The 8039-nt window shown below is 41.8% G+C and overlaps 1 pseudogene; it reads right to left on the reverse strand.

The window, feature by feature from the left end:
• Window positions 1-5159: 5159 nt before the first annotated feature.
• Window positions 5160-6159, reverse strand: LOC102858062 (annotated as a pseudogene).
• Between the last annotated feature and the right edge of the window lie 1880 nt (window positions 6160-8039).

Genomic DNA, 8039 nt, shown 5'->3' on the forward strand with positions numbered 1-8039 from the left:
TTAGCACGATCAAGTGTTCTGGGATTCCCATTCTCCTCAGAGTCAACCACAACTACATATGCAAATTTCTTCTGGTTCTCTCTGTCTGGGGTATTCATTGGGTCTGCTTTTTAAAGAGATGGGTTATTTTGGTTTTTTCCCCATGATGGCTGATGTGGAGTGCTGTTTTCTTGGCATTATGGGAGTCTTTTTTTAGTAGATATAAGACTGTTTTAACTATATAATTCCCCAGGGTATAGCAATGTTTTTGAAGCTCCCTTCTTGTTTTTTGTGCTCCCTTCTTGTCCCGATTTACTCCTCATTTAAGTGTGGTTCTGTCTCACTGTATTTGACCTAATGAGCTTATGAATTTTTATGACATTTTTCTAGTTTGCCTGTTATCAATGAATTGAAATTTATTAAAACATCAGTTAAAATCTCTAGAAATAAGATAATTTCACAAAGTAATCATACCTACTCTGTAATCTCAAAAGCACAAGGTTCGAACCCAACAACTGCTTGGTGGGAGAAGGATGGGTGGTTTACTACCACTGAAAACGCACTGGAGATTTAGCTATTGAACCGCCCCAGCTCAACTACACACAATAACAGTAGCTCAAATATCTCTCGATGGTGCTCATGGTTTTTACACACTGGGTTGCTGACTCAACGCTTGCATGTTTGAACCCACCCAGAGACAACTAGAAAGAAAGGCTTGACAATCTAATTCCAAAAAAAATTATCAATTGAAAACTATGTGCAACACAGTTCTACTCAGACATGCATAAGGTCTCCATGATTTGGGCTATAGGTTTTTTGATGTTTTAGGGTTATTTTTCCCTTTTTTTGGGGGGGGGAAGGCTTTGGTAGTTTTACATGCTTTTTCCAGTTTTTTGGTGTCTTGTGTTTTGTTTTTTCTCTTGTTGCATACCATCAAATCGGATCCGATTGGCACAGGAGGAGATTGCTCCTCCTTCTCCAACAGCATCTGGTGGATTCGAACTGTGTGCCTTTGGGATTGCAGTGCTGCTTCTTGTCACTAGGCCACCAGAGCTCCCTGCTTTTCCCAGTTTTAAGGATATTATATACTTGTGTCTTTTTTTTTTTTTTGAAAGCTTAAAGGGAGCTTAATTAAGGGAGCTCCCAGGGAAGGTCCCTTGGTCTAGGGAAATATAGACCAGGAAAGCTGCCTACACTTGTGTCTTGATTGTTGTTGCTGTTGTTATGTGCCATCGAGTCAATTACAACCCATAGAGACTCTATGAAGAATGGCTATGAACCTTGCAAATTCATCATCTCTGACACACTTGACCTCGTTGCCACAGTCACTGTGCCAATCCATCTCATCCAGTGTCTTCCTCTTCTATACTGATCCTCTACCCTTCCAGACATGATGTTCTTCTCCTCCAGGCTACATGCCCAAAATATGTGAGATAAATCTTCAAAATCCTTGCCTCCAAGGAGCAAACTGATTCACCCTCTCCAGGACAGACCTATTTGTTCCCTTGGCAGTCCATGGGTTATGTTCCATACTCTTTTCCAGCATCACAGCTCAAAGGCATCGAGAATTCTTCTGTCATCCTTATTCATTGCCCAGCTCTCAGAACCAATTGAGAAGACCATGTCCTGAATCAGGCACACCCTAGTTTCTACACTTACATGGTTGCTCTTTAGCACTCTGTAAAGGACCTTGACAGCAGGTTTTCCCAATGTGATTCATTTTTTTAAATTTTCTGACTGCTGGCACCAAAAGTGTTGATTGTAAAACAGTGCAAGCTGAAAACATAGACCTCAGTCCTTTTCCTATCTATCATGATACTGCCTATTGGCCCTGTGGTGAGGATCTTTGTTTAGTTGGTGTTGAGATGCAATAACTATGTCTTGATTAGATCAGTTTCTTCTTCCATGAAAATTCAAATGCTACCAGAATTGCTTCACTTTTTTCCACTACACTTTTTTCCTTCTTAAAATATGTGAGACATGAGAGTGTATACATGTACAGTTATAACAAACAGTCCTTACATAATGAGACTCAAGGTCAGGAAATAGATCATTGCCAGTCTCCAGAATTGTACTGTTTGTTCCTGCAACTAACAACCCACTCCCTCTCATATGAATATAATGTGATGGTCTTTTCAGTATTTTTATTTACAGCTTCTTCACTGTTGTGTGCATCACTTTTGAATAATTCCCTTTATGGCTTACTTCTTTTGATGACTGCTATGTTTCTGAGACTCATCCATGTTGAAACATGGGAGCTCGGGTGGCTTAGTGACAAGAAGCTGTGCTGCCATCCTGAAGGCACATGGTTTGAATTCACCAGCTGCTCCACAGGAGGAGGAGGAGGGTTAGCTATGGGTCGGTTCTGACTCCACGGTACACAACAAAAAGAACAACAGAGGCAAGGATGATGAGACTTCATCTCACATACTTAGGGCATGTTGTCAGGAGGAGGCAGCCCTTGCAAGAAGACATCATGCTGAGAAAGGTGGAAGGTCAGAGAAAGAGAGGAAGATTCTCAATAAGATGAATTGACACAGTGACTGTAACAATGGGCTCAAACATATCAGAGATTGTGAGGATGGTAGAAGATAGGGCAAGGTTTGGATCTATTGTTCATAGGATTGCTATGAGTCTTAGTCAACTTGATAGCACCTAACAATAACAGCAACATCCGTGTTGTTGACAGTAGCTATAGATCCTTTGTCTACATTGTTGAATGCTAGTCCATTGCATAGTTATGGTATTATTATATCTGTTCACTTACTTGCTATGCATCTGAAAATTAGTGAATTAGACAATGAAAATTAGACAGTGACAAAACCTTTGAGTTGTGGTGTTGGAGAAGAGTACTGAATTATCCCATAGGCTGCCAAAAGAACAAACAAGTATGTCTTGGAGAAAGTGTACGCAAACAGGGTGCTCCTTAGAAGAGAAGATAGTGAAGCTTTGTCTCTCATAGTTTAGGCATATTGATTGTTAGGAGGTCCCAGTCCTTGGAAAAAGCCATCATGTTTGGAAAGGTGGAGGGTCAGCAAAAGAGAAGGATATCCTCATGGAGGTGGATGAGCACAAAGGGTGCAAGAGTATCAGAGATGGTGAGGATGACACAGGATAGGGCAAGGTTCAAATCTGTTGTTTTCAGGGTTGCTATGTGTTGTACTCGACTGGATGGCACCTGACAACAGTGGTTGATTATAGTGTTGTTTCTTGCTGCTCCGTAACCTCACCTGCACCGATTATTTATAGTATTTCATTTTTGTCAGTCTCATGGATGTGTAGTTGCTATAAGTTGTAGTTAACTTGATGACACCTAACAACAACCACAATTTATGTCTAGACTGGATTCTATACTCTCTGTTAAGTTCCATGTTCTCTATATGTCTTTGTAATACTATACCTTCTTCACCACTGCGGCACTGTAGTAAATTATGATTTATGTTACATGTCAATTATACCTTGTTCTTCAATTCCATTTAAATCATCAGTATGACATAAAAAGTTCAACTAAAAGTTTTGTTGGGATTTTAATTGTTGCTGTTGTTTGCTGTTGAGTTGGAACCAACCCATAGCTGACTCTCCAGCAATTTTTCAGAGGCAGCAAATCACATGGGAGGAGATTGCGCAGCTGTTTTTTAAAGAAATAAAAATTTTTTATTTAAATTGTGATTTTAATGAAAGTTTACAGGAAAGTTAGATTTTTATTCATTCATTGTTCCACATTTCTCCCCCTTTCCCTCCCTTCCTCCTTCCTCAGTTCACTTTTTTAAAAAATATTCATTCATTGTTGCACAATTACCTCCTTTCCCCCAGTCCTCTTTGAAATGTACCTCTTATTCTGGGCTGTTGCCAAATGTAAAATACCTAATCATATATTCCTTTTAAAAAGTTCTTTCCTTCACCTATTCCAATGCAGTGTTTATTACCTATCTAATCATATCATATTCTCCTAGGATATTTTCAAGGTTGAATATTTGGTGCATGTTGTTATTGTTAGCTGCTGTCGAATCTACTATGACTCACAGTGTCTCTATGAACAACAGTTCAGAACTTTGCCCTATCCTGTACCATCCTCACAATCTCCACCATGCTCAAAGCCATTGTTGAAGTCACTGTGTTGACCTATCTCATTCAAGGTCTTCCTCTCCTTTGCCAGCCCTCTGTCTTCCCAAGCATGATGCCTTTTTCCCTAAGGACATCTCCTTATAAAAGAGGACATCTTCTAAGGAGGACATCTCCTCCTGACAACGTGCTCAAAGTATGTCAGATGAATTGTCACCATTTTTGCCTCTAAGGAGCACCGTAGTTGCACTTCCACCAAGACATATTTGGGAGATCTTTTGGAAGTCCATGTCATGGTCAGCATTCTTACACCACCACCAATCTAAGGTATTGATTCTTCTTTGGTCTTCCTTATTCATGACATGCACATGCAACAACAGAAAATACCATGGCTTGAGTCAGCTGTGTCTTAGTGTTTTGGGTTTTTGGGTTTTTTTTGCAATTAAGTCTTTTATTTTCCATGTAGGGTTCCACTTTGGCTAACCGTTCAGAGAACACACTGCTATGACACAGAACTGAACAAAAGCATTTCAGTATGCTGCCTTGCTGTTCACAGAAAACTGGTGCACAATTCAGACACTAAGACTAGAAATAAAATTAGTTAACCTCATTTGCGGGTATGTTTATGAATCACTCTGCTGTTACAGGCCACCTTTATCTGGAAGCAGAATTACAATCCCTGGCAGCCTCTGGCAATTATACAATGCAGGTCTAGTGAAGGGTACATGAGCAAGCAAGGGGCAGATGCCATGTCCTCGTTTTGAAGGGACACTGATTTGCAGCCTATCTCTGCACGTTTGAAGGAGTGATAAAAGGCCATCTTAATAGCTTAAGGGTGAGCTCTCTCTACCACGTATATTGGTGATAAGCATTAACTGAGAACTTCTGAAACATTACAAATACGCCTCAGTTAAAAAGCAGCAGGACACTGTCCACATAACAGACGTGCTTTGACAACTTTTGCTCAGTTCTCATCTGCTTTCCTGTAAAAACTCAGTGTAAAACTTGGAGTGAAAGCTCCTAGCAGCTGTAACAGTCCTCAGCCCAGTTCTAGATGCTAAGTTATCAGAAACAAGAGCCTGTGAAGTACACGGGTTCACAGGGAAATGGCAGTGTTTCTACTGGAGGTACGTGTCGAGTTTCCTCTTGATGTTGTCAAAGGAATTGGCGCCCATGTAATCAGCCTGGCCCTGTTCCCACCGCTCCTTCCGCTCTTCTGAGGATACAAACGGCTGTACTGCGGGTGGGATGTCCCCCAGGGACAGGTGAGAGACGGCTCCCGAGACCTCTTCCACATTCATGTAGGAGAAGCTGTCTTTAACAAGGCCAAATTGTTGAAGCAGAGGTAAAACATTGGTGGTGAAGACCTCCCACCACATGTTGAGAAACTCTGGATGAATCATGGAAGGGTCATGGGCGTCACCTTTCACACTCCTTGTTTTGGGATCATAAGCGTAATTCCACGGTTTGATTCGTCCCAAGAAATGCCCAACTTTGGCATTTTTACCGAACGCTTTAAATGCTGGGAGGTAGGAGTATATAGAAATGCTGCTTAGGTTATAAATAAACGGCAGGTGTTTTCTGATATCTGCTGTGGCCCAGCTGCTAAAAAATGTGTTCAGTAAACCCTGGTCCCCACCATCAAAACTCCCCTTCTCAGAAGCACTGTGTAATAGCTGATTATATGTTTCAACTGAAGGTCGATAAACAAAGACCCCAGAGTTGAAGCAGTCAGGCCACCCTGGGTCTGGCGCTGCTGAAAATTCTTCTCTCAAAAAGTTCATCAATATTGGCTAGGACCAGAGTATCTGCATCCATAAACACACACTTGGAATACTGAGTGAGTGCCCAGCAGTGCAGTTTTGTTAACGTGACACCCAATTCAGGCCTCTTCATTAAGGTGAGATGAGCAGAATCGCCGCTGTCCAGGACATCTACACTGATGACCTCATCAAAGACTATCTCTAAAGCTTTTCTCATCGAGTCTGAGACCTGCGGGGTGATGACTACAGCTAGCCTCCGGGTGGTCCTGCGCTGTTTCAGAGACAAGCCCAGGACCAGGGCTCCTTTGGCGTAGGCATCGTTTGTGGTCAGTGTCACAAAGGCCTGATCTGTCATGTCCCTGTCCTGCAGCGGGGCCGCCGCAGCCGCACGTCCGGAGCAGCGGGACGAGTCCGGCCGGCGGGGAGGCACGGCGGGGCCGAGCGTCCGCCCGGGGCGCTCTTATAGCGGCCTGTGTCTTAGTTTTTAAATTGACATTCTTGTTCTTTACAAATTGAAAAAGCCCTTTGCAAGCAGGAATTCCCAATGTGGCACATCTTTTGATTTTTTTACTTCTGTTACCATGGATGTTTATTACAAATATGAGTAAAATTAAATAACTGACAATTCAATCATTTTGTCTGTCATGATCTATTGACCAAGTTATGAGGATTTTTGCTCTCTTGTTGTTGAGTTGTAATCCATATTGCAAGATCGTTTCATCTGCATAACATAAGTTGTTGATGAGCCTTGATTTATCTTTTCTTTTAATAAAATCTACTTTAATGTGTCTCAACAATATTTTATTTTTCCTATAAGAGTTAAATAAAATCCCATATATTTCCTCTTTAGCAGACACTATCTCTAGAATTTTCATTTTTTTATTTTAATTTTTATTTATTTTAATGAAAGTTTACAGAGACATTGGATTTCCATTCATTCATTGTTGCACACTTTCCTCCCTGCCCACACCTCCCCCCCACTTCGTTTTTCTCTTTCAAAAGTAAAAAAAAAAATAATAATAAATTATTCATTATTTTACAATTCTCTCCCCCTCCCCCCCAGTCCACTCCACTATGCAGTTTTGATTCTGGACTCTTGTCATGACAACAATGTTGCTGTTGTTGTTTTTGTTATGTGCCGTCAAGTGGTTTGCGACTCATAGCTACCCTATGTACAACAGCCCTAAACCCTGCTCTATACTGTGCCAATCGCACTGCCTCTGACACACCCATCTTGATTACCCCAGTCACTGAATCACTCCACCTCATAGAGGATCTTCCCCTGCTGCGCTGTCCTTCCACCCTCCCAAGCATGATGTCCCTCTCCAAGGACCTGTCTCTCCTTACAACATGTCCAAAGTATGTCAGACGAAGCCTCAGAATCCTTGCGTCCAAGGAGTAGCCTGGTTTAACCCTCTCCAGGATGAATCTGTTTGTTTTCTTGGCAGTCCATGGTACATTCAATACTCTTCTCCAGCACCACAGCTCAAAGGCATCAATTCTCCTTCTATCCTCCCTAGTCATTGTCCAACTCTCTGGTGCATAACAAGTGATTGCAAAGACCATATCAGGTGCATCTTAGTCTCCAGAGAGACACCGTTGCTCTTGAGTACTTCAGAGAGGTCCTTAACAGCAGACTTTCCCATCTCAATACGTTTTTTCATTTCCTGGATGCTGGTGCCAAGAGTTTTGACCGTGTTCACAAACCGTTTAGTTCACAAACTAAAGCTGTGAACAATCTCAATCTCTTTGCCACCCATCCTGATTTGACCAATTGGTCTAGTAGTGAGAATTTTTGTCTTCTTGACATTGAGCTTTAGTCCATACTGAAGGCTACAGTCCTTGACCCTCTGCAGAAAGTGCATGAGGTCCTCCTCAGTTTCAGCAAGCAGGGTTGTGTCTCTGCATAACACAGATTATTGATAAATCGTCCACCAATCTTGACCCCACATTTCTCCTCAGAGAGCTCAGCCTCCCGGATAATCTGTTCTGCATATAGGTTGAAAAGATATGGAGATAGGATGCATCCCTGGCGTACGCACTTCCCAAGTTTGAACCATGCAGTGTTTCCTTGCTCTATTCTGACCACTGCCTCCTGGTCCAAGTATAGGTTTCACATTAGCACAATTAAATGTTCCGGGATTCGCATTCTTCTCAGAGTCAGCCATAGTTTGTTATGATCCACACAGTCAAACGCCTTTGCATAATCAATGAAACACAGATAGACATTCTTCT

This window comes from Elephantulus edwardii, unplaced genomic scaffold, assembly GCF_000299155.1.
Source record: "Elephantulus edwardii isolate Elephantulus edwardi_28Jun2011 unplaced genomic scaffold, EleEdw1.0 scaffold00349, whole genome shotgun sequence".
NCBI lineage: Eukaryota > Metazoa > Chordata > Mammalia > Macroscelidea > Macroscelididae > Elephantulus > Elephantulus edwardii.